The 27,399-nt window shown below is 39.0% G+C and overlaps 1 protein-coding gene across 1 annotated transcript in view; it reads right to left on the minus strand.

Annotated features, from left to right (window-relative positions):
* The window catches only part of Maml2 (mastermind like transcriptional coactivator 2), a 323,223-nt gene that overhangs the window by 34,654 nt on the left and 261,170 nt on the right, over nt 1-27,399 (minus strand). The gene's annotated exons all lie outside the window — the stretch shown is intronic.

A 27,399-nucleotide genomic window follows, 5' to 3' on the forward strand; every position in this document is an offset into this window, starting at 1 on the left:
TAAATGGGCCATGTGTATCTGTGTCCAGAGACATAACAGATGGGATCTTGGGGATTAAGGTAGCAAGCAGAGAGCAGAGGGCTTTTAGAAGGATTAGTCTTTCGCCTAGTGGGGAGGGTAGAGAAAGATGCTGGAGAGCTGATTTTAAAAGGGTCACTTGGCCCTATAAGCATATGTGACAGTTGTTGGATTTAGTTTGCCCTTACTGTCCCTGGCTGTTTGTTCCCCTGAATCTCTGCAGAGGAAAGAATTCTGGCATTGGAAGGATTGAGTGTCAGCTCTGCCACTTACTAGTTGTGTGACCTTGGACAGATAATTTAACCTCTCTGAACCTATTTGCTCAAGTGTAAAATGAGACTAATAATATGTGTCCAATATTGCCTAGAATGAGGCTGCAGTCTCATCAGGATCAGATAAAAGAACATTTGAGGAAGCATCCCGCCACTTAGTAAGGCTTTTATTAATTTGAGGTAGTTACGACTATAAGGATGTTGGAGCACATAAGCCAATGGAATAGACACGTAGTCATTGGGCTTAACCTTAAAAGTGAGTGTAGATGGCATCTTTGTGTTTAAATAGAACCAGGCAGTTGTCACATTAGAGAAAAGGATTACTAAAGATCCTGCATCTGGAGAAGGATTGTAGGCACTCCCTGAGACTGACAGGAGGGAGAGCTGGGTATAGATCAGTGAAGAAGAAGGTCAGGGGCATGAAGTTCTAGAAGACCCCTTATATAGGACTGGGCACCTCTGCAGAGGGTGGCCAGAATAGACTATCCTTGGTGGGACATTTTTTTTTATTGGTTGTTCAAAACATTACAAAGCTCATGACATATCATCTTTCATACATTTGACTCAAGTGGGTTATGAACTCCCATTTTTACCCCAAATACAGATTGCAGAATCACCTTGCTTACACACATTTTTACATAATGGCATATTAGTGACTGTTGTATTCTGCTACCTTTCCTATCCCCTACTATCCCCCCTCCCCTCCCCTCCCATCTTCCCTCTCTACCTCATCTGCTGTTGTTCAATTCTCTCCCTTGTTTCCCCTGCCCTTTCCCCTCACAACCTCTTATATGTAATTTTGTGTAACATTGAGGGTTTCCTACCATTTCCATACGATTTCCCTTCTCTCTCCCTTTTTCTCCCCCCACTTGTCTCTGTTTAATGTTAATCTTTTCCTCATGTTCTTCCTCCCTGTTCTGTTTTCAGTTGCTCTCTTTATATCAAAGAAGACATTTGGCATTTGTTTTTTAAGGATTGGCTAGCTTCGCTTAGCATAATCTGCTCTAATGCCATCCATTTCCCTGCAAATTCCATGATTTTGTCATTTTTTAGTGCTGTGTAATACTCCATTGTGTATAAATGCCACATTTTTTAATCCATTCATCTACTGAAGGGCATCTAGGTTGGTTCCACAGTCTAGCTATTGTGAATTGTGCTGCTATGATCCATTGATGTGGCATCTAGGTTGGTTCCACAGTCTAGCTATTGTGAATTGTGCTGCTATGATCCATTGATGTGGCAGTATCCCTATAGTATGCTCTTTTAAGATCCTCAGGGAATAGTCCGAGAAGGGCGATAGCTGGGTCTAATGGTGGATCCATTCCCAGCTTTCCCAGGAATCTCCATACTGCTTTCCAAATTGGCCTCACCAATTTGCAGTCCCACCAGCAATGTACAAGTGTACCCTTTTCCCCATATCCTCGCCAGCACTTGTTGTTGTTTGACTTCATAATGGCTGCCAATCTTACTGGAGTAAGATGGTATCTTAGTGTGATTTTGATTTGCATTTCTCTGACTGCTAGAGATGGTGAGCATTTTTTCATGTACTTGTTGATTGATTGTATGTCTTCCTCTGAGAAGTGTCTGTTCAGGTCCTTGGCCCATTTGTTGATTGGGTTATTTGTTATTTTATTGTTTAATTTTTTGAGTTCTTTGTATACTCTGGATATTAGGACTCTATCTGAAGTGTGAGGGGTAAAAATTTGTTCCCAGGATGTAGGTCCCTATTTACCTCTATTATTGTTTCTCTTGCTGAGAAAAAACTTTTTAGTTTGAGTAAGTCCCATTTGTTGATTCTTGTTATTAACTCTTGGGCTATGGGCGTCCTATTAAGGAATTTGGAGCCCGACCCCACAATATGTAGATTGGAGCCAACGTTTTCTTCTATCAGATGCAGAGTCTCCGATTTGATATTAAGCTCTTTGATCCATTTTGAGTTAACTTTTGTGCACGGCGAGAGAAAGGGGTTCAGCTTCATTTTGTTGCATATGGATTTCCAGTTTTCCCAACACCATTTGTTGAAGATGCTATCCTTCCTCCATTGCATGCTTTTAGCCCCTTTATCAAATATAAGAAAGTTGTAATTTTGTGGATTGGTCTCTGTGTCCTCTATTCTGTACCATTGGTAAACCCGCCTGTTTTGGTACCAGTACCATGGACATTTGGTCAACTGCCACTGGCTAAACATGCTGACCCTTATCAATCAGGAAGTTTAGCCACATTGCTTCTCCTCCTGATTTGCAGTCAAGATGGGGACATGTACGAGGGGATGGGCTATGGATGGCACTGCTGGCATATGAGGAAGTCATTATTTGCATATTTTGTTGCTGGATAGTCTTGAGGCCCCTGGAGGAACTCCGTTCTCTTATACTAATTCCCAATGCACCTCCTTGTCCTTGCAGCACAGTTTTCACATACATCAAAGCTTTGTGGGCTTCCCAGTAGCCAGGCATGAGCAGTTGGCAAGGCCCTCCATAACGAACCCTGGACCACTCAGCCAGTGAGAGGACCCCTGCAGAATGTGGGGTCATGTTATGGAGTGTGGCAGGACCACACTGCTCCGTGTGACGTCCCATCTGCGGGAGCAGGATCTATGGGGCTATTAAGGAAATGTAGACAGACTCCGTAAGTTCTCATAAGAAACCCTGCAATATGCAGAGTGTCTATTAATCCCAAAACCTTTCCTCCTATCTGGTGGTTTTGTCTTATACAAGTCCATTCGTATTACAAACATTTTAGGCTTAGAGCAAACAGCAAAGTTGATAAACTCTGAGCAGGGAAGAAGGTAAGAAAGCACAGGGAGAAAGTTTGGATGCTGGGGAGAGAGTCAGGTGATTAAGATTAGGTGCTTTTATCAAGAGGTTGTGAACAAGAGCCAAGTTTTGCTGACCAAGGCCAGAATCATCTTTAAAATTGATATGTCTCCTGCAGCAAAGTGACAGATTAATTAAATTGCAAACTCTCTCAGTTGTCTAGGACTGGAGAAAGTTAAGATATAGGATGATCATAAAAATGGAAAGCTCAGATATCAAAGGCACAAAATAGCTGAGGTAAAGACTAGGGAAATGCTGGTTAAAGGAGATTTCAGCAGTATTTTAGGGAAGTAAAATAGTGAGGAAGAAGATATATATTTTTAATAGACAGTTAAGTATTTTCTCCCAGGGAAAAACATTTTAGGTTGACAATGAAAGAGCTGTTAAGAGTGCAGATTATGTCTGCAAAGTGCCTGTGATTTGGAGTAAGAAGCCGGGTTTATGACCCAACTCCAATTACTTCCTAATTATGCAATCTTATAAAAGCCGCTTAACCTCTCTGTGCCTGTTTTCCTTTATATGAACTGGAGATCTTAGCAATGCCCAAAGAGAGGGATATCACAGATTTAAAAAAAAAAAAAAGATCTTGCATGTACAACCTCTTTGTAATCAGCCAAATTTCATACAAATGCTCACTGTTATTATTAAAGAATTTCTCTATTTTCCTACACTATTTTTTATACCTTCCAGATGCAGGGACATGAATCCATGATGCTAAAAGCCACGTCTGTCAAAGTAGGTTGATGGTGGGTAGAACTCCAAGGGATAATTAGAAGACGCACTCTGGCTACCTACCTCTCTGGCTTCTGGTTGACTGCAGAGTAAAATGAGATCATTCTCCGTGGCAGATAGGCCTCTCCAGCCTGTGTCTAAGGATAATTTATTTGGGGGTCTCGCCCATTTACCTTACAGAACTTCCCTGAATAGTTCTGTATTTTCACAGCCCTGTCATTCTGGAGGCCAAGAATGCATTTCTTCTGCTTCTCCTGCTCACCTCTTACTCAGCCCATCATTCCAAGTTCTGATACCACCTTGGGAAGCCTTTGCCTGGGTCAAATTTGTCACGTCCTCTTGTTGTTCACGTAATGCTCTGTTGAAGACTGTCAGAGCTACTGATAACCACCATAAAAAACAACACACAACAAACCCCAGCTAATATTTTTTGTGGGATGACAATGTTCTAGCATCATAAGAAGCATTGTACACAGACGATTTCATGAATCTTAAACCAGAGTTGTTTTAAGGAAATGCTGTTGTTATACCCAGTGTGTAGATACGGGAACTGAGGTTGAGAGAGGTTAAATAGCCCTCGGGAGATGGCAAACAGTAATGGTTTTAAGCACTGTCTGAAATGTACTTTTAGGATTTGTTGACTTATCAATCTCCTCTTCTCCTATTAGACGGAGTGTCCAAAGAAGCAGAATGATACTTTAGTCAGCCGTGTATATGCAGCCTCTCAATAAATAGTTGCTGAATGAAAACACAAGTGGGTTCTCGTTTTGAGTAAAAGCGTAGGGTAGGCTCATGAGCTCTAAAATACCAATAGCCTCTGTAAATTCAAGCCATAGCAACTGCCCAAGAGAGATCACAGTGAAGTTTGACTTGGATCCTTGACCATCATTTTATCTACCTCTCATCCTTTAAGCCTCAACACCAAGAGCATTGATTTCCAGTGTGGTGAGGTGATGCATGTGGAAGATGCTTGGAGCAGGGCTGGGAGTTCCTCAGTGGAAGGGGCAGCGACACAAAGATGAGGGCACCAGCACATTCTTCTTATTGTTCTTTATTTCATATAAATGGGCTCATGTATAAATAGGTATCAACAAGGTCCCAAAAATGTTTGGTTGTCTGCATCTTGTCCTATTTATTATTTGATCAAATTTAGGGAAGACCATCCCTTGGAATGAGTACAAATGTTGATATAAGATTAGACACTTTACTCTGGACCTTGACTATTTCAAAAAGAGTATTTTTTCTCATATATCTGTTACCTCAAAACTCATGTGCTCCCACCTGCTGCAGCACCTCTGCATGTGCTTGTCTCTGTGCCCGAAAGCCTGTTCTTTCTGTTATGAACATTTGACCATATTTCCCTCTTTTGTGTACCTGGAAAATCTCCACTTATCCTTCAAGTTGAATTTAAACAGCACTTCCTCTGGTCGGCTTTCTTGACCCCGAGGTTAGTTTGGATCCCCTGATGATGCTCCTTAAATGCCTCTGATTATGACATTCACCAAGCTTTCCCCCACTTTCTTACCCACTTATCATTCCCTATGAATATTACACTCCAGGGAAGACTATGGCTATCTTTTCACAAGTATTTGGAACATAAAAGGCGCTCAACAATATCCAAAGAATGAGTAAATGAATGAGCATATGTTTGATAAGGTTTTCTCCTAAATACCCAGCAAAATCTTATGTCCAGGCAATAGAGTTAGAATGGAGAAAGATGGAGTAAGAAGAATTCACGTTCTGGGAAAAGGTGGAGTGAAAATGTGGCTCCTGCAGAGCCCTGCCACATCCTTTTTGTACCAACAGCACTACCTTAAGCACACACTCTTATCAATATTGGCATCCTATTTTCATATGCTGAAAACACACGGGCCATTTTGTTTAAAAAAGAAAAGGTTGTAAAAATGTGATTCATCACATTCGGGGCAGCGTTTGCCAGATTTACATCATGTGAATAGTATAGAGAGGAAATCCTCAAAGTCAGAGGGATGCTCTGTCCTGACACCACTTGCCGTGTTCTAAACATTTTGTACTGGATTTTTACATTTTTAAGTGGATCAATTTTCATTTAAGTCCAAAGATCCTTGTCTGTTTCTGAAATTTGTAACATCTGTTAGGGAAGTGAAGAGTGAAACAAATTTTAAAAGATAAAGTAAATGAAAAAAAAATCTTTGTTGAAGGACTGTGGACTTTCAATTTGTTACACATGAGACTATTTCAGGAAATTACCTTTTAACTGGTGCTCATCTTGTTTGTGCAGTAATATTCCCCCGATAGGGATGGACCATGATCTAAGAGATTTTTTTATAGTTTAAAAGGTCTACTATTGTACTCCTCCAAGGACAATATCCAGTCTTCTCGTTATTTGCTATCTCAGAGGAATTCTTTACCTACATGGGAGACCAAATTTTCTCCATTTCCTTAAATGGGTCATAATTAAGACAATACTATCCTTTCCTGTGAACAAAATGTAGAGAACTATTTAGATAATGTAGTGTTTTTTTTTCCAATTGATCATAGGTCAAGAATGGTACATGGGAAAAACTCTTAAAATGGGCTATGTTAACATGTATCTCCCATACCTGGCCTAACATCTTCCCTGATGTGTGCCCTTTGAGGACTGGAAACTCCCACCATTCCTCATTCACTGACTCAAAGCTTCTGCCTCCTGTGCTGAGTGGCACCTTAGAAGTTCAGTGGCAGGATTTCAGAGAGGGAAGATATCAGGGCTTGAAAGACTGAAAGGTCATCTCCTGAAACTCCATCTCATGTCAAGTAGAGTATGTGCTGGAGGGCTACAAAATATTTTTGGAAAAAGGGTTCTATTGCTAATTTTTTTTAAACACTCACTTTAAAATTCATATGAACTGGTGCAAGTTAAAAAAATAGCTAATATGTTTCTGAAAGGAAGAAAGACAATATGGGGGAATTACTTTACCAGGTATGTAATTTAAGCAATGTGAATTGACTTTGAAAATAGATCAATGGAATAGAACAGAATAGAGCCCAGAAATAGACTCATAAGGAAAATTGCTATAAGACAGTAAGGACATTACAAATTCACGAGGAAAGAATAGAATGTTTAATCAATGCTTCTGTGACAATGGTCCATCCACAAAAGCACTTACGTCTCATGGCACACTCTCACACAGAACTACAGTTAAATTTCTGCCAACATTCCTGGAAAAACACCTCAGAACTCCAGCTCTACCAGTACTGCACATTAAGGCTTTACTGAATGCTCCACAGTGGCTCAGTTACCAGATAGGAGAACAGCTAGGATTCCACGTCAAGTCAGCCCAGCAGTCACAGGAGCTTCCGGGGCAGCTGGTCTGAATCTAGAGACCAACACAAATCTCACAAAGGTACATCAAGACCCCTAGGCAATGGCTTAATGGTTTGAACACCACTATGTATCTCTGTTGACTACAACTCCCTGTTCTTGTCCTCTTAAGTGCGGTGAATAAAGATGCAAGCATCCTCTCCTTTCTTCTGAATCCCTAGAGCACTCCTAGTTTGTGGAAAGGAAGTACAGACTCAGAATCATCCAAATCTGGGTTGTTGTTGTTGTTGTTGTTGAGAGAGAGAGAGAGAGAGAGCGAGAGAGAGAATTTTTTAATATTTATTTTTTAGTGGACACAACATCTTTATTTTTTATGTGGTGCTGAGGATCGAACCCAGCGTCCTGCACATGCCAGGCAAGAGCGTTACCGCTTGAGCCACCTCCCCAGCCCCAAATTGGGTTTTAATTCTGCATCTGACTCTTACCCTTTGTATGACCTGGCAAAAGTAATAATACCTATATTTCTTAAGGTTACTGTAAGTATTAAGCAAGGTTTTATATATAAAACCTTATATGTGTGTATGTATACCATAATATATGTATATATACCATATATATACATTTATATACATTACCAAACCATAATATATATATACACACACGCTTATATGTGTGTGTATATATATATATATATATATATATATATATATATATATATATATATATATATGTTATGGTTTGTATGTGAAGTATCCCCTAAAACCTCACATGTGAGACAATACAAGAAGGTTCAGAGGAGAAATAATTGGGTTGTAAGAGTCTTACCCAATCAGTGAATGCCTCTCCTGATGATATTATTAACTGAGTGGTAACTGAAGGCTGGTAGGGTGTGGCTGTAGGAGGTGGGCACTGGGACATGGCTTTGAAGTATATATTTTGTATCTGGTGATTGGAGGCTCTCTCTGCTTCCTGACCACCATGTGAACTGCTTCTCTCTACCACACTCTTCCACTATGATATCCTGTCCCCACCTTGAGCCCCAAGGAATGGAGCCTGCTATCTATGGACTGAAACCTCTGAAACTGTAAAACACAAAGTAAACTTTTCCTCTTCTACAATTGTTCTTGTCAGGTCTTTTAGTCTCAGTGGTGAAAAAGCTGACAAAATGTGTGTAAGTGTGTGTGTGTGTGTGTGTGTGTGTGTGTGTGCGCATGTGCGTGTGCATGTATGCATATGGGGGTGGGGGGAGATAACCCAGTTCCTGGTATAAATAAGTTCTTGACAAATTTGTGTAATTGTTGTTGACCTTTTCTCTTATATTATTCTTTGTAATGTTTATTATTCTCTCTTCAAATTTAATTTACATTTATTGAGCATCTTTTGTATGCCTCTTGTAAAAGGTACTTTTATACATTTCATTTTGTTGAATCCTCATGAGAAACTATGAGATGGGTGTAGGATGGCTGTTGCTAGTCCCATTTTACAGTCATGTATGTGCATGTATGTTCTCTCTTCAATGAACTATAAACTAGTGTTTTCTAAACTATGCTAAAGAGAAAAACAAACTATACCAGTTTCTTTACTGTGAGATATCTCAGAATCATTGATATGCTAAGGCGTATTGCCAATTTCCAGAAAGGAGTATTCCTTAACATATCTAATAAGCAAAACAGTTCTTAGAGTTTTTCTCAGAATACAGCTTGGGAAAATGTACCAAAAAAAAAATTAACATGAATAAAGGGATCTGGTTTTCTGTTTTTTTTTTTGTTTTGTTTTTACATGTCCACAATGTTTGACATGCTTTGAGTAAGTAAAGTGCTTAATAAATTCCAGTTCCTTTATTCATGAATTAAATGACTTTGCCCACATCATTCTCTCTACCTGAGTGACCTCACAGTTTTCAATTGCCTCAAATTTTAAAAATTAGGAAACTCAGACTCTTAAGTCATCTGCATGCTTATTTTACTTCTAAAGACAAAAAAAGGTCAATAATACATGTTAAAAGTTTTTTTTTTTTTAATCTCAAGGAATAGACAATGTATCCTTCCCAGATGGCACTGCTCCTTATTCATTCAAATTTCTTTCCCTTGTATTACTCAGCTTTACCTTACACAAAAGCAGTTTCCAAATTATTTCCTGCTTTGGGGACAATTAAATCTACTACTACTTCTACAACACCTACCCCTATTACCTTAAATTGCAGTTCTTTCTCCATGTCTTATCATCTGTAAATTCCAAACAATAAAGGACCCTGAAAATGCTGGGCAGGAGCTCCTAAACAATTCTTTAACAAAATAAATAAGTCTGTGCTTAGGGAATAGCTTAAAGTCTATGAGTCCTTAGAAGATGGTAAACTCCTTGAAGACAGGAATTGTGTATACAGAACTTTGTAATAGGTTTGAAACAATATAAATGTTCAGGAGTTTTTTTGAACTCCAGATTATGATTATGTTTGTTTTGGATGGTGCATGGGTGGAGAACCTGATGGTTGGGGTCAGAGCTGCAGTCTGGTAAGAGAGCTCAAAGAAGTGGAGAGTGTACCCTCAGCTACCTGAGAAACCTAGTAAAGGAGGACATATATTCTCCAGGTTGCACTGGCTAGGTTTCATCTCTTATCATGAGTTTTTTTTTTTTTCTTCAGAGCATTTGGAAGGGAGACACTCAATTTGGATCCAGTTGGAATTACTAACAGGGGCTGGGCTGCAGCGGGGCAGGTTTCCAGTTGTGTTTCTTGGGCTTGAAACTGTTCCCAGAAGCAAAGATGATGAAGGCTTCATTTGTTAAGCATGAAAATAAAAAAACATTTCACGAAAGGTTTTATGGCAAATCTTTGCTTCCCTATTATTCTTATCCCTCCACCTCCTACTCCTTGCAAATCCTTAAATTTTAATTCTGTTTGGGAAAGAGCAATGTTCCTTATAACGACTTTTCTTAAACCAGACTAAGTGGAAGCATTGAATCTGTTTTACTAGATGCATTTTATAAGGTTTTAATTGTAATAATTACAGTTAAATAGTTCAACACCCCAAACATACTAGAGTTTTAGGTGGCCTGAGGGGAATGGGTCTCATTAGAATATATAACAACATAATGATCACTTGTAAAGCCAGGGTTTTATACTCTGTATCTGATGACTAACACACCGGATCTAGGAAGCATAGAATCTGATCCCTCATCTTCCTTTCACTGCTTCTAAAGGAACAAAGCCAACCAGCTAGGGCAGTTGTTGTTGTTGTTGTGTGTGTGAAACAAAGAGAGAAAAAAAGGATTTCTTCTGTCTTAAAATTTTGAATGAAACATTGTTTTTAAAATAAACCATTTAATTAAAAGTGATTCCATCAACTTACTACAATCCTCTTTCTCATTTAATGCAATAAGGCTTTGTAGGAGCAGAGAAGTAATAAGAAAAATCCTGTAAAGTTTTCAAGTGCTGCCTAGATTTTGTTATGCCAAAATTTTTGTTTTTGTTGTTATTATTATTTTTGTTGTGCTGGGGATTTAACCCAGGACCCTCTACAACTGAGCTGCATCCCCATTTAATTATTATTATTATTTTTTTTTTAACTTTGGGACATGGTCTCATTAAGGTGCCCAGAATGAACTTGTGATCCTCTTTGCCTCAGTCTTTCTGGTAACTGAGGAGTACAGACGTGTGCCACTGTGTCCAGTGCCAAAATTACTTTTCATACTTGATTGAACATTCAAAATAGTATAGGCATGATTAGAAAATTAAAAGGAGCTTTTTGTACCTCGGAGTTTCAAGAAGAGGAAGAATCATTGTAAACTTACCGGTTTCTATAGGAGATATGTCATCCTATTTTGTGAATGTGAAAATTGTACTCCAACACAATATTATGTTCAAAAGAACAATTATATTGAAAAAAGAGAAAATTTAAAAGGCATATTTTAAGGATATACTAGGGGGTGTTATGGTTTAGATATAAAATGTTCCCCAAAGCTCATGTGTTGAAGGCATATGGTCCGCAATGAAGCAATGTGAAGAGGTTTGGAAAGTGATAGAATCAAAGGGCTCGGATCTCATCAATGGATGAATCCCCTGATGGGTTCAAAAGTGAGTGGACAATTGGGAGATAGTGGAAAATGTAGAGGGGAGAGCCCAGCTAAAGGAGGCAACTTACAGGGGACAAACCTTGAAAGGGTACATCTTGTCCCTTGCCCTTTACTTCGCTTCCTGTTTGCTATAAAGTGAGCAGCTCTGCTCTACCAAGTGCTCTGCACCATGAACTGAAACCTCAGAGATAGTGGGCAAAAACAAATTTTTCCTCCTTTCAAATTGTTCATGTCAGGTGTTTTGTCACAGTGACAGAAAGCTAACGCAGGTGGTATTCTCCAGCATTGTATTCAAGTTTCCACTGTTAATTTGAGGTCATCTTTTGTCTAGTTAATATACTACCTACCTGAACAGAGTAATTAGTTTGACCATAGGACCAGTCAGTTTTGTCGTGGACCCCAGGCATTTTAATTTCATGGCTTTCAAGGCTCTGGGTCACAAGGGGGACTATATAAGAGTATCTAAGAGATTAAGTAAAAAGACTAAAAGGACACCTTTTATTTTTAAGTAAGAAATTGGCAAGGGGCTGGAATTAAATACAGACTCATATCACAAGTGACATGAGTAACATGAACATTGAGGAAGTAGAGTTGGAATTTAAATCCCGAATAACGAGAAGAGTTTGCATTAAAACTACAAACAGAAGAGATTAGAACCTTAGAATTGTGTGCTTCTGTAAGAAAGCAATCAATTCAAGAGCACAGCGGTCATGAAAGCATCGACTCACTGTAGTCAGTGGGAGGGGTGTGGAAAGAACGCAGCACTAGACTGGAAGAAAACCATCTGAAGCCAAGCAGAAATAATGCAGATTTGAAAATCTGCTATGGAATGACTTGAAAAAAGAAGAAAGGTATTATGTGTTTTATGCATGCCCATGATTTTTTTTTTTTTACTAAATCTTTTAGAACACCCACTTTGCTGAGGTAACCAAATTCTTATTTTTTGAGGGTGTGGATTCTATGGAAAACAGGGAGGCTAAGTCTGTCACATGCTGGCTCCAGAGCTATGAAGCCACATGGAATATGAACAAGCATTATTGTAACACAGTCCTGTGTAAGCTGAAGTCATAGAGACCTAAAGGTCCTTGTAGAGGAAACTTCAGTTAAGAGTGAAGCAAGTGGCCATCAGATCTCAGAAGAGAGACACAGAGAAGGAAAAAACTACTTTGATTTTCCCATACTCTTGAATCTCAGCATTCTCTCAACTTAGGATTCTCTAAGACTCCATGCATTCATCCAGGGAGTCTCCCTTTACACACGAGAGGATGAAGAGCTTTCTCTTTCCTGAAATCCAACACTGCTTCACACACAGAGAGATCTGTGAACTAAGGTTTGTACTGTGTACTTCTTGGTGCAGCTGTACTGATTCGGCGTGAAAGGGTCTGAAAGGGTGGCTGGGATAGAACCCTCACACCATTTTCTTTTTTTTTTTTTACTTTACCAAAACATCATGTTTAACTAAAGAAGTTTGTGGAAAATGTAGCTACTTCCTTGAGATACTACATGTGAAGTAGGCAAGTGATAAACAGAAAATCCCTCATCTAATGGGTGTTTTCAGCCTACCAGAATGGCATAGACCATTAGAAACACAAAAAAGTGGGGATAAAAATAATCCTGGCTACTGCATAGGACCAGAGGACAAAATGGGTATGCCCAAAATTTTAAGTAGGAGCAGAAAAGCACTTTAAGTTCACTCTGGGGGCTTTAATTCCTCTCCTAACTATGAGTTATTGAATATTCATTCATCTTAGCACTACTCTGTGCAGGATACAGTGGAAAAGAACACACACAATCACCTCCCCTGACTCACACCCTGGGATTGGCCTGGTCACCTCCCAGTTAACAGTTGCAATGAGTGGTGAGAAAACTCTAGGTGTAGAAGAGAAGATTTTAGGGGCCCATCACAGGATAGTAAAGAGGGATTCTTGGGTTTGGCATGATCTCATATTTGGCTAGTAAGTGGCAAAATTAGATGTTAGGATTCAAGAAGAGGTTGAATCACATAACTGTATAAATTAGAGATGTAACCTCGAAGTTCCCTTGTAAACATAACACTGTAAACAACATGCTGTGATATAAATCCTTAAAAATGGTTAATCCCCCAATAATTTTTACTGCCCTAAATTCTCCAGGAATGACCATAACATTTCTAACAGCCAGGTGTGCTGCTGCCAGTTCCAACAAGGTAAAACAACACCAAAGAGATTTCTCCCTGTCTCCATTCCCAGTCCAAAGAACGGTCCTCCTAGACTTGGAGCACTGTCTTAGATAAGTGAAAGCTGAGCAGACAGTTTTGAACCTTATCCACCTTGGAAATTCGATCAGCGTCTGAGAGCACTGCCTGGGCTGTTCCTGTGCTGTCGTTGGGAGCTGACACACCTGGGCCCTTGCCAGTGCTTTCTTTCTGTCCAATCACCAGATGCATTCTGGGATGTTTTTGCCCACAAGCAAATTTTGGCTTGTTTTTCTTCAGAGCTACTAATGCCTCAGGAAAAAAAAAAAAAAAAAAACAACTCGGCCTTTGCGTTTTTCTCTGCTGCCTTTACATCTGTAAAGCTAAATGACACTCCCACAATAAAATAAGAATAATTGCTCTTTTCTCCTTTTAAAAATCACCCATGGCTACAAGATCTTTGGCCAAACTTGTCTAAAAGTCCAGGTGCTCCTGCTCTCTCGTTCGCCACTTGCATTTCAAGACAAACACACTTACACACAGTTGTAAGACAGCTACGAGTTTATTGGACATCTGCTTGCAAATTTAGTTTTGCTACTGAGGCATGTACCTGCATCTGGCTGGTGACCATGGAAAACCAACAAATACTTAAACATCTGCAATCAGGGAGCAGAGAAACATAGTTTGATACTACAACTTCTAAGTTTTCAGGTTGTCATAATAATGCAGTGCAGATCAATCGGAGACCAAGCAAAGGGCAAGTGACCAAAAATATACAGAAAGAAACAGCAATTCTCTGGATCTTTTCTCCTACGGGGAGTGGCATTCAAAGGCATCCACACAGCCTGGAAGTGCTAGTATCCCAGAGTGCTCACTGAGCCTTGTTTCTGTTTCCTTGACTCCTGTTTGTTTATTTCACAGCTTACCAACTTGCCCCTTGATATTTTAACTCCTGGTCTTAACAGCGACAAAATATACTGAGAGAGTTTGACTAAGAGCGTGAAGTAGATCACTAGATACAGATTAAAATTAGGCAGGGTGGAGCTGTGAAAATATGTATTATATTAATTTAGAAAAGAGAACATTGAAGATCCATGTTCTTATCATAAATAGAGTCACAATGTAATATTATGGTATTTATATTTGATTTTTAAAATTATATGAGTCAGGTAAATATCAGGGATTGAGTAAATTTACAATATAAAAATGAAGAAATTTAGAAATATATTCTGAATGGAATTCTATAGAATTCTACTGTCTTATGCATTAGTAATGTCTGTTCCATAGGAAAAGACTGGATGTGGTGAAAAACAGTGAAGTAATATTTTTTACTTGCTTGTTTGTTTTACTCTGGGACTTAGGTTGCTAAGTCCCAGAGTAAAACACCTATATTCTGTTGATACATATATTTGAGTCCATTGTTTCTCATACTGATTTGACCACAGAATCATTTGTGTGTGTGTGTGTGTGTTTGTGTGTGTGTGTGTGTGTGTGTGGTATAACAAGATTTTTCAAAATTCAGTTTGGGATGTATTCTATTGAACTCATCTTAGGAAATGCTGATCTAAGAAAAATACACATTAAAGTATAACTAAATATTGAGTAAATTCAGTGTTTTGATTTGGTTACTCAATCATTCAGAACTTTCTTCATCCAAAACAATGTGATAGGCACTTAAGCCCTATCCCGAGGAATTCACATGCAAGATTCATACAAGCTTGTTCTCACTGCAGGGCATTTGCACTTGCTTTTTCTTCTACCTAGAATGTTCTTCTTCATGGTCTTTAGTTCATGTGGGTCTCTCCTCCAGTGTTGACAAGCCAGAGAAGGCTTCCCTTGTAACTTATATAAAGCAGCAGTCCCCACCACTCTAACTCTGTACCTTGTTTAACTTTTTCAAAGCACCCCAAAATAATAAGTATTTGTTTATTAGTTTATTGTCTGTCTACCATATGGCAACATAGCCCCATGAAAGACATGCCTCTCTTCTTCAACTTTGTATCTCTAGCACTTAGCACAGTACCTGACATTTAATGGGTGCTCAATAAATACTTGTTGAATGAATGAAAAGAACTCCTTAAGAGGACCAGAGGAAGATCTAGAGGAACTTAGGTTGCAGCTGTTAAAAAGACTTTATGCAGAGGTTGTTTGAGCTGGACATTGAAGATGGAAAGGTTTCTAACATGGGAAAAATGGGATAAATATTCCAGGATAAGAAAAAGGCTTAAATAAAGACCAGAAGCAGCCTTAAGAGGGAGCCTTAAGATAGACATAGAAAAGAGATCATCACAATTCAGGCTGGCAGTCTATCCACTGCACTTGGAAGTGAGAAACTGACAAAGCAACACAGGTCCTCAAACCAGGGTTCCACTTGGATCTCTAAGCCTGGCCTATTTTATTCTTATTTTCCTGATTCAAATAGTCCATTTGTTGATTCTATTATCTGTTCTGTGACAGGTAAACGTAAAAGTGATATAGATACAGTAGTGAGCAAAACATAAAAATCCCTGATTGCATGGAATTTACATTCCAATGGGGAAAGAATAGAATCAATACTATATCATAGTAACATATTAGAAGGTAGTAAGTATTGTAGGGAAATAAAGCAAAGGAGAGATGAGTAGTGCTGGGGGAAGAACAATATAATACATACACAGGAAAATATGCATATCATTAATGTACGACTCTGAATTTTCACACAACGAATGAACCCAATGTAATCAGCACAAGGAAGAAACATTCCCAGAAGCCCCAAAGCCTCACTGTGCTCCTCCAGTTACTACAAAGGTAAAGGTAACCACTATTCTGACTTCAAGTAGGAGAGCTCAGTGCTGTACTTCTATATATAAAACAGAATCGTACATAATGCACTTTTAACCAACCTACTTTTTCTTCAACAGTTTTTATGAGACTCAACCATGTTACGTGTGACTGCGGATCAAGCATTTATCCTAGTTGCTGCACAATAATATGGTGTATGACTCTATCACAATTTATTTGCCCTTCCAACTGTTGATTGGCACTTGGTGTTTTACATAAATATGGCTGTGGTGAACATTCTGATACATGACCTTTGGTGAGGGTATGAGTTTTAAGGAGGTCGGTCAGGGCAGCACTCCTTGAAAAGGTGATAATCAAGCAAAAGCTTGAAGGATCTAAGAAGGCAAATTATGGTAACCAAGAGAAAGAATATACCAGGCAATGGGAATCTTCATGAAGCAAGAGTGTCTATGTGTGAGAACCAGCAAGGAACCCCGAGTAACTGGAGTGAATGACTTTCTTCTGAAATGTCTATCATATTTACCCTTTGTCCTTCCAGTGTCCATTGTCTGTCTTGGTCTAGACTTATGCAGTGGCATTAGTCTCCTACACTGAACCTGAATCCCCACTGGTCTTCCATGCTGAGGTCAAACCCACCTTTCTTAAATCCACATCCATGTCACTTTTTTTTTTTTTAAAATCCCAATGTGATTTCCTAGTGTATAAAGTCCAAAATCTTTAACTTATAAAACTAGACTTCTTCACCATTGTTTCTTAACCTACCTTTTGTCTTTATCTCAAGCTTGTTTCTCTGTGAAGGCTTTTCTCCATCTTCTTCCTTTACCCAATGTCTCAAGCCTCAATTAAACCCTTGCTAACATGAGGCTCATTCTCAGTTACTTCTTAACAGTCTAGTCCAGGTACAGCCTTGGACTGGGTTCTCAGTGGATCACACAAAGAACACTTTTGCTTACTAGTTCACTTTTACATTAACCTAGAGAGAGAAGGAGCAACAATCTATACCAATATCACTTTACAGGAAGGAATACATACATACACACACACACACACACACACACACACACAAATCAGACATATTAATAAGTGGATTTGAGCTCTAACTAGCAAAATTTGCTTCCTCTTACAGGATCAGCATAATGACTAGAGAGCATGGACCGGGGGTCCAAGCAGAAGGTCTAATTCCTCTGTCCAGGAACAGAAACATACTTCAAAAGAAGGAGCAACATAAAGAACCCTTATAAAAGTCCTCAAGAAATAAAGGAAGAAAAAACGTTGCCATCTGGGCTATGGGGAAAGAGCTGCAAGAGCTGCCAAATGTACTTTAATGGTCATTGGTTGGAAACCTGGTCTCCCATATAAAGGGAAAGGATTCCGGAACTTATGCAGCACACAGATGGTGAAGTAATTTGCATCAATACAGCAATTTTCCCATCAGAGGAAGACCAGAAGTGGTGAGAAATCCCTGTTAACTTCTCTTGGTTTAAACAACAACAAAAAATAAACAATAGATTGCATGATTGAATAATTCATTATTTAAAAATCTGAGGGGCAATTATTGTGTACACAGCACTATGCTAAGTAAGAGAGATGCTGCAGGGGTGACTAAGGCATGGCATATTCTTTCTAGGAACTCCTAGTTGAGGGGAGTAGAAGGACACCTGGTAAACATCCTCATGGGAACGACACTGAGACAAGACTTCCAACAGAGGCATTTGAGGAAAACATTCTCTAAGCACCTGTAGTAGCTGTGCATCTCCTTTTCATGGACTTAAAATAAACAGACAAAAGTAGTCATCTATGTCTGTCCAGTGAAGGAGGAGTCAGGGCCTGAGGGCTTTGGTGCAAAGGCAATATGGAGTACACAGAGAAGTCCCTGAAATCACACCTTACTGGGAGTCTGAAGACTAAAGCTGAGGTAGAAACCCAAGACTGTGTTGCTAACGGAGGCTGGATAAACAACAGAAATGAAGCTGAGGACCAGAATAGGATCCAAATAATCTTCACTGGCAGAAATGCTGGGGTATCTGGCAGGGCAAGCAGAGGTAGAATCCAGGTTTCTGCAGCAGCTTTTCAAGTGGTTGCAATGAAGTCCTGCGAATTTTAGAGAAAACGGAGCAGAACACACACAGCCTATTTGCCACACGTGCATGGTGGTCATAAAGCTCCTTGCCTTCATTTGCCCCCTTCCCTGCCTACTGCCTGAGCTACACCATTCTTTGGGTACAAAATACCTCCCATCCTTCCCTTTCTTCTCCTTTTCATACTAATTGAGTGTATACTCGGTACCAAGTGTTGTGCTGGGCTTGGGAATGCCAATTAAAATATAAATGCCCTGTGGAAAAACCTTAATCTTGGTAAATATATTTTGAATAAATATATAAAGCCATTATAAGTTAACAGAAGGGATTATGACCTTGGTAAGCCAGATGAATGTGAAACTTAGCCACTAGAAAAGAGGTAAATCAAGAGGAAAAAGGGTCCTTTGGCAAGTTTGTCTGACTGTGCAATTTTGTTCAGGGATGAATGTGGCTCAGCTCTTGGGAAGTGAGAGGTGTTGAGGAAGAAAAAAAATACATTTACATCCCAGAAAATGAAATTGTCTCTGTGTGTGTGTGTGTGTGTGTGTGTGTGTGTGTGTGTGTGTGTGGTCTTCAACTACTATAGGAGGAGAACATTGGGATGACTTTCTCTGGTTCAGGGCTGCTTGTGCACTTGATATGATTCTCTGAGTCCATGAACATCCTCTGGACAGGAGCACTGGGCATGCAGTCATGGAGGTTTTGCCCACACATGAGCAGCTGGTTGAGGGAATGAATAGGGGCCGACCTCTATCCAGCTGGCACTTCATTAAGCAAACCTCGTACCTGGATGAGCAGGAGAAAGGGCAGGGATAGAGCTGCACTAAGGATTTGCTGAGAGTTTTCCTGTGTCTGGTGATTTTCTAGGTTACATGGATCTCACAGTCACCAGGACTGAGCAGTCATTTTTGGTCATCAGGCTCTATATAAATCATTCAATATGGAACAAAAAGCCATTCAAGACCCGCAGATTGCTCATCTCTGCCTCTGATATTGGCACAAAAGTATTTACGAGGGAATATAGTGCTTGCATCCTGTGGAAGGAGAGCAGGGTGGGGCTGAGGAGCCCTGCCACAAGTGGCTTGGTCCTGTCCCTTCCTCCTAGGGGACAGTGCAAAGTTTACCACTCAGCCTCAGCTTCCTCATCTGTGAGGGGTGGCGGGTAGACTTGACTAAGGAATCTCTGAGGTGCCTCTATACCTCCGATTTCTATGATTCTCTTCTATGCCATCAAAGATAAGGGCTTTACCCCTTCCACATTCCCTTCCTGTCACTAATGACCAATTTCAAAAAAGATGCCCACCAACCTACACCGTCAAGTTCTGTGGTACAAATAAATCAGCGTTAGAGTTGAGTGGTTCAATTGTCCTGTGAAGAGACATTGAGAGAATCTATCTTTTCAATTACTTTAGAAAGTATTAAAATTACTAGTCAAAAATTACCGCACAAAAGAGAAAACAAGACCAAAAAAAATCATTTTGTATCAAAAGTTATCTTTTAAGCTAAGCCAAAAGCCTTTTGTTTTGATCTAATTCTTAATTTATCACTGGGTCACAGAGGGAACAGAATTCACCAAATAAAAGGTGTTTTTGCTTTGTATATCATTCAGATGACTGAGTTAAACAGAAAATACCCTCCAAATGGGGAAGGCTTCCTTGTATAGTCTAAAGATAAATCAAGACAGAAACTGGTGACCTAAAGATACACTTGGTGCCAAAATGGCATCATGATGGGAATGTTTTCTCCTTAACCTTTTGTTGCCCCCCTCTCTCTTTTTCTCCCAGTCAGCAGCTCCTGTTTTTTCCATTTCTGTTGATGTTTTTGGTTTTGTCCTTGGCTTTCTGTTTTCTTAGGTCTTATTTCCAAACGAGAGGCTGTTAAACCACAGAATTGACTTTCAAAAGAAAAGAACTATTTCCTTCTCCTTCTCCTTAGCTTGCTTCCTGCCATACCAGCAGGCTGCGATGCTTGGTAAGAGAAACTGGCAGGAGCATGGGTCTGGAGCCGGGGGGCAGCGGGCAGGCAGGGGGCAGGAGAGACCGCCTGAGCAGCCAGGTGAGGTAGAGGCAGAGCTAATGAGAAGCATATGCCACCAACCATTTTAAAGGCTGGTTTGAGCCAAGGGAAGTGATGAATTGCAAGAATGTGTTGTGTTCATAGTCGGGGAGCTGGCAGAAATAGCCCAGCTAAAGGACTAAGATGGAAGGGTTTTTTTTTTTTCTTTCTTTTTCTTTTTTTTTAAGAACTCAGGCTCAGAAATACATTTCTCTTTGTCAGCAAAATATTCTAGTTTCAAAACTATGAATGGTTGACTACCTTCACCAGACCAGTGCTTTCCTTTTCATCTCAAATTTTGTCATATACAACTTATCTTCAAATGAAAGGACTAATGCCTCTACAAAGTGGACTTAGATAAAAGTAGCTCTTGGTGACTTGGAATATTTTTAATACAGAAGACAATCTGGCCTCCGGATTTGCACAAGTGAACAGCACTGGAACACCAGGCCCCTGGGAATATGGGTTGACTTAGCGCAGATCCAGGAAGACCTGCTCCTCCCTTTCCTTTTCCTTCCTCCTCTTTGCCTCTCTCCTTTACCTTCTTCATCCCAGAATCATTTTTAAAGTATCTCTTTAAGTGCCAGATTCCATTTAGAAGGAGATATGGTGGGAAAAGGAGCCTAGATATCACCTCCAACACTTCATGTCCTTCCAGTTATAGGGACTCTAGATCCGGCACTAAAGTTTTCTTTAAAGGCTTAGTCCCCAGAATCATACACTTTACTTTCTAACAACAAAACTGCTAGCTTTTGCTGTTGAGAAAGAGCCTGACCCACGCCCAGGTCAGGACCTTCAGTGGAAAAACCAAAGGCTCCAGCTGAGGCTCTCAATAGATGCAGACCGGTCTGTCATTGCTCCTTACACCTTCAGGTGTTGTAGCTCTCTCCAGTTTCCCCTAGTATCTTGTATAGGACTAGCACTTGATGGGCAATCAAATGCTGTAGCTGATAAATTAATGCCTTTTCCCCTAATGCTCTTGTTCTAATTTCTTCCTTCCTTCTTCCCTCCCTTCCTTCCTTCTTTCCTTTTTCCTTCCTTTTCTCTCCTTGAAGTAGAAGATATGGAAATCATAGGAGAGATAGTTTGAGAAGCTGGAAAGTTTCAGGGTTTCTTAACAGGTGTGCTACCTCTAACCTCCATGTTTTTTTGGACAGTTAGTACCCACTCTTACACCCTAGCATTCTAGACCAAGTCTGATAAAAAGGTGCCCCACTTTTGAAAAATTGCTAAGCTTTCTATACAAGGCACTAAAATTCTTAAAGTTTAATGGGTGAGTCATATTTCCAAGCTAATGGAAAACAATAAAATCTGGATTGAGAAATAAGAATGCATAAGAATCAAAATGCATTACAAAATCCCATGATCAAAGAAAACATAATAAACAGATAAATGTTCATTCCCTATTTTCCTTTGATGTTCCAAATAAACCAAGTTTGGGAGAATGAAATTATTCTGATAAAATCCATCTTGTGTTTCCTCGAAAACCAATCTTTTGCACACTGATTTAATTCACGTAGGAAAAAATGATTTCAGATGATTTTTTTACATATGTAGGTCATTTTATTTATGTGGCTATTTTCTGAGAGAATGTGTTAAGAAGAATTGAAGAAGATGAAGTGAATTAAATTTTTTAATATATTTATTTTCATTGAATAATTATATGATTCAATGGATTTCTTCAAGTTTCCTAAAAAAATATAAATAAAAATTTTAAAACCCAGTTATTTTATGAGAGAACTAGGGTCTTTCTTTTTTTCCTTCTCTTAGATTGGCACGACCTACAAGAAAATACCCATTTATAGGTTTCAAATGCCGACATGTCTACATTTTTACATTTCCCCCTACCCCCTTATGCAAGTTTTAACATTTATTTGACAATTAAACCGTCTAATTTAGAATTTTGCTTGCCAATTTCAAATTCTTTCATGGCACAGATCTATGAATTAATCAGAACAAAGTAGAAACGTGCTAGCCACAGTGAAAGAATTTAGTTTAATTTTTCTTCTTGGCAGGAATACATGTTCAAGAACATTGTAAGTAGACAAAACATAAGCTGAATTTTTTTTTTTTTTTGGAAAAGCTATTAAACTTTCCTCTACAGTGAACCAGTGATGCATCTAATATCTCAAATAGGATTCTATTGATTTGGAACCTGTTCTTATGCTATTTAGCATGTCTTCAAGGTAGATAATGAGTTGTAATTACTATTTCCTTTCAAAGGTCTGTGACAGGACAAGCTGCAGCATGGTGACTTCAGAATCTGTGTGCTATGCTCTATTTTCTTTATAACTCTTTGTACTCTATCCCATTTTCTTGGTCATTCATATTCAAAACTGCATTTCATAATAGGCAATAATATAGAGGTGAAAAAAGAAATTCAAATAAAATGAAAATTTTCCTCTTTTTAACATATATTTTCATCTAAACAATACTCTCATTTCAATAAAATCTCCCCCCTCCCCCTCTCTCTCTCTCTCTCTCTCTCTCTCTCTCTCTCTCTCCAGAAGGAAGTAAAAGTAATTTTTAAAAGTAATTGGAAATTCACTGATGAGCTTAATGGGAATGATAGAGAATGTATAAGCTATCTCCATCAAGTACCACAGAATACAGACCATGGGGTTTGGACTAAACTATATCTGACCTAACTCCTGGCTACACATTCAGGAGGCACACATACAATTTCATGAACTTGGGATACTCATGTAGTCTCTGTGAGTTTTGACTTCTGCTGAGAAATTGAGTTAATAGTACTTGATGATTAAGAGAATATAAGTAAAACACTTCATATCTGACACACAGTAAGAATTTAATAAATAGAAACTATGACTATCATCCAGGCAGGGAAATAAATGGGCTATTTCCTCCTTTTTAAGGCAAATGGGTACTAACCAAAATCTCTTCCATCTCATGAATGTTCAGAAGACAAAATGATTTGTGGTTTTCATTTTAGTGGTTCTCATTGGTCAAAGTCTCCCCAACTACCAATAGAAAAGATAGGTATTAAGCAGATTGGACCCTATCCAATTGTTTGGGATTCACTTAAACTCTATTGGAAGAGTAAAGCTATCTTAGATCTTTTACTATAATCTTTTCAACTTTTTATCTTTTTGACTTATCTTATTCTTACAACAATCCTGTAAGAAAGGGCAAAACTGAAAATATCCTTAGTAGTGTGATTGGGGGGCTGAACAAATCTTTGTTGTTGGTACTGTTGTTGTTGCAGCTGGGGAGTGAACCCAGGAGCACTCGACCAATGAACCACATCCCCAGCCCTTTTCATTTTTTTGAGACAGGGTCTCACTAAGTTTCTTAGGGCCTCTCTAAATTACTGAGGCTGGCCTTAAACTTGTGATCCTCCTACTCAGCCTCCCAAGCCACTGGGATTATAGACATGCAGCTAAACTATCTTTTATTTATTTATTTTGTGATGCAGATAATATTGCTTTAATTCCAATAAAATATATTCAAATATGTCTACTTAGTATTGATATATGGCATTTTACCAAACTTCTTCCCACATGTTTTCTGATTTACTATACAAAATAATTGAAACAAAAATCTATAAAATTAAATAATATGAAAATACTGCCTTTGTAGTTCATAAGTGGTCAAATATAGATATTTTCATATAGTTCATAGTCAAATATGGATAATTCTATATAGTTCAAACTGATATTATTCAAATTTTATATAAAAAGCAGAGGAGGCCCATGAATCATCATACAAGTTCATGCAAGTAAGGAGTAGTAGATCTGTAACACAGTCTTTTGAATGTCAAGTTGACAACAATTTTCACTGCATTACAGCTGTCTTTATTGATGATGAGTCTTTCTGAAGATGAAACAGAAAAGGCAACTGAAATGTATTTTCAGTGCATTCCATGCCTAGTTTTTCATCTTTGATCCACTGTAAAATTGCTCTTCTCAGTGATTCACTATCCACTTAGTTGCAGTTGTTAGAAACAGGTAAAAATATGGAAATAACAATATCCTTTGGGAGCTTACATAATCACTCTGCCTAGTGTTTATCACCACCCTGAATGCAGATAAGCTCATATTCTTTAGATATGACTTTTGTAAAACTCTCCTCAATTTGGCTGGAGATACTCTGCATATCCCAGGACTCTCCTAGAGCAGCAGCAGACAATATTAGCTCAAGGGGAGAAAGGCTATGTGTGTCTTATTGAACTGTAACTCCACTGACTCAGGAGCCTGAGGCAGGTGTATCTCAAGCTGGTGGCCAGCCTCAGTGATTTATCAAGACTCTCTGTTACTTATTGAGACTGGTTTCAGAGATCTCAGTCTATGTACAGCCAGTTCGATTCCCTGGGGCTCCAGGTAAGGCTGAAAATCATGGTGGAAGAGTGTGGCAGAGGGAAGTAGCTCACATGATAATCAGAAAGCAGAGAGAGCTGAGCTAATCTTTTAAAATGACATAAGTCCACAGTCACTCGAATCTTCTGTATGTTTATGAGTGTGTATATGGGTTGAGAGCCACTTAATTTTGGATTTTAAGGATGGGACTGTAGTTGAGAGATTGATGTGAAGAACAGGCATGGTATAAAAATAACTGAACCTGACTCTTGGTCATGGAGGAGAGGGCACAGAGTGGCCAATATGGCCATGCCTATATTATTCCACTTGAGGATTTATTTGTGGTAGATATGAGATGTAAGAATCAGTTCTTCACAGGGACATAGAAGTGGTTTCTCAGACTATGCTATGAGTAATGACTTAGATGGTGTGGGCAGAGTTAACAAGAACTCTTTCCCTTTTTGCATGAGAATCTGACCTTTGGTTAACTTCTTTGCTTGGTTTCCCTGGAAACAGATAAAGATGGTATGTGTCAACTGTGTTACTAAGCAACATTACATATGGTAGAAATCACCCCCCATTGGTAAAGTGCATCTGGACTGGGGGGAACTACAAGTGAACTGTAAATATGTAATGGGGGTGCCATACTTTAGACTTGCTGAATGCAGCAATTCTTATAACTAGCATGTTCCTGGAGAGAATCCTGCACACTAAAATCCAAAATTAAGTTGAGAGCCTTAATGCTTTGTGGTTTTATAAGAGTTATGAACTCCTGTGGAACATAAGTTTCTTAAACAAAGACCAGTCCAATGTGTATCTCATCATCTGGCACCTGAGCTTTCAGGGGTCAACTTGCTGTCATGCAGGCAACCTATAATCTCTAAACTATGTTCTTCTGAGTAGACTAATTTCAAGTATGATGTGTGACAGTCTTGTAATCTAAATATCTATTTGTCCCCATGAAATGCCTTTGATAAAATTTGTAGTTTGCTTTTGTGTCATGGTCATTTTGAGGGGGTAATATGTGAGCCATACCTTTCTGTGAAGGGATCTGAAAATAATGAGGTCTTTTGTAATGTTTTAGCAACACAAAAAATTCATTTATCTGTCCATCCATCCATCTATCCATCAATTCATCCATCCAGTCCTTATTTAGAATATACAATATGCCAAGGATTGTGCTTGAGAAAAAAAATTCAAGGACCTTTCTTTCAAACAGCCCTCATGTCTTATGGGAGGAAAATAGGTATTATATTGATTATTAGTACTAATAGTAATATTAGTGACAATAATCAGCTGCTGTGTTAAGCACTTTACATTCATCATTTATTAGTGTTCTTGGAAGTACATATTATTATGTACATTTTATAGACCAAGAAATTGAGGCACAGAGAAGTTGCCTCAAAGTTATACCTCTGAATTCAGGCATCTGGATTCAGACAGTCCCATTCCAGATCTCAGGCCCTTAACTAGTGCAGTATGGACTGTGTTGTGCACCTTGGTAGGGGTTCACCTCAAGGGTTTAATGGAAGGTTTTCTATGAAGACTCTCATGCCCCATTTCCCAGGTCCTACAATACCTAAGTGCCTACAAATCAGACTTTGATTGAATTAACAAGCAACTACAGGAAGCATCAGCAGAACCTGGGGAAAAAAAAAAGAACCAAGGTTTGTCTAGATCTATTTGTGTCTCAGTTCTGTTTTCCCATTCTCCAGAGATGACTTGAGCTACTCTTTGCCCAACTTGAGCAGCTTCTTTTCCAGTTTTGAAAGGCCTGGCTCTCACTGGACAGAAGTAAACACTGGGGTTTTTATGTTTCCAGTGATTCCACTTTAGAAACAAGATTATGAGATGAAATAAAACAGTACATGTAAAGTGGTCAGGACTGGGCCTGTCCTATGGCACCTATTAGACATAGCTACTATTGTTTTTCCAGCCCATATTGTTTGCACACTGCCAAAAACTATCAGAAAGACGTCTCAGTGGCTTTAGCAACTAGTGTTCTTTTCAATCACATATATTCTTTCTGTATCCATCAGGAACATTTGTCAAGCACTCATTGGGTGGGCAATGGAGATATCAGAGAAAATATGAGGGGTCATATCCATCAGGATACTTAGGACACACTTAGAAACACATACTAAGAAATCTTTCAGTACTTAAAGATCCTTACAGCTATCACATGGGAATTGTCAGCTCTCTAATTCTTACTCCTCCAAGGAAGAGACAGTTTTAGTTACAGAGTTTGTTAATACTCAACAAACTATGTCCATATGGAAATAAGTCAGGGTGTGGGAATAAGTCTCCTATTTGCCACACTCCAAAGTTTCAGATAATTTAACTACTCCACTATGCTCTTTTCCAGTCTTTACTAAACATGGTCTTGACTAGTAGCCAAACTATCTTATTTCCAAACACTAGACAGAAGCAGAAACGTTAATGCTGGATTGTGATCCCTTCCTGTCCATCGAAGATTATTTGGCCCGATGTCATATTGTTATCTAGAGTCAAAACCACTTGGATCTTCTTTGTTTCTGGGGTCTTAGAAAAATTTCCCACTTTGTAAGTTTCCTTTAATATTTGAAAGAATACAGAAACTTCTAGTTTCAAAGGCGCTCTGGTCTCTGATACTTCTGTTATTTCTTTGGCTGGAGGTTCAATTGTGAAATATTGGGTTTCCTCACTTTTTTTTTCTTTTGCCTACAATGAGGTATTTTTATGAAGTCATAAAAAGCAAACGATCTCACAAGAAGGTTCCAGCTCAGGAGAGGAGGCTTCCCTGGCCTGGGGGAGATGTGGGCTGGTGG

Source organism: Urocitellus parryii, chromosome 4, assembly GCF_045843805.1.
Source record: "Urocitellus parryii isolate mUroPar1 chromosome 4, mUroPar1.hap1, whole genome shotgun sequence".
Classification (NCBI taxonomy): domain Eukaryota; kingdom Metazoa; phylum Chordata; class Mammalia; order Rodentia; family Sciuridae; genus Urocitellus; species Urocitellus parryii.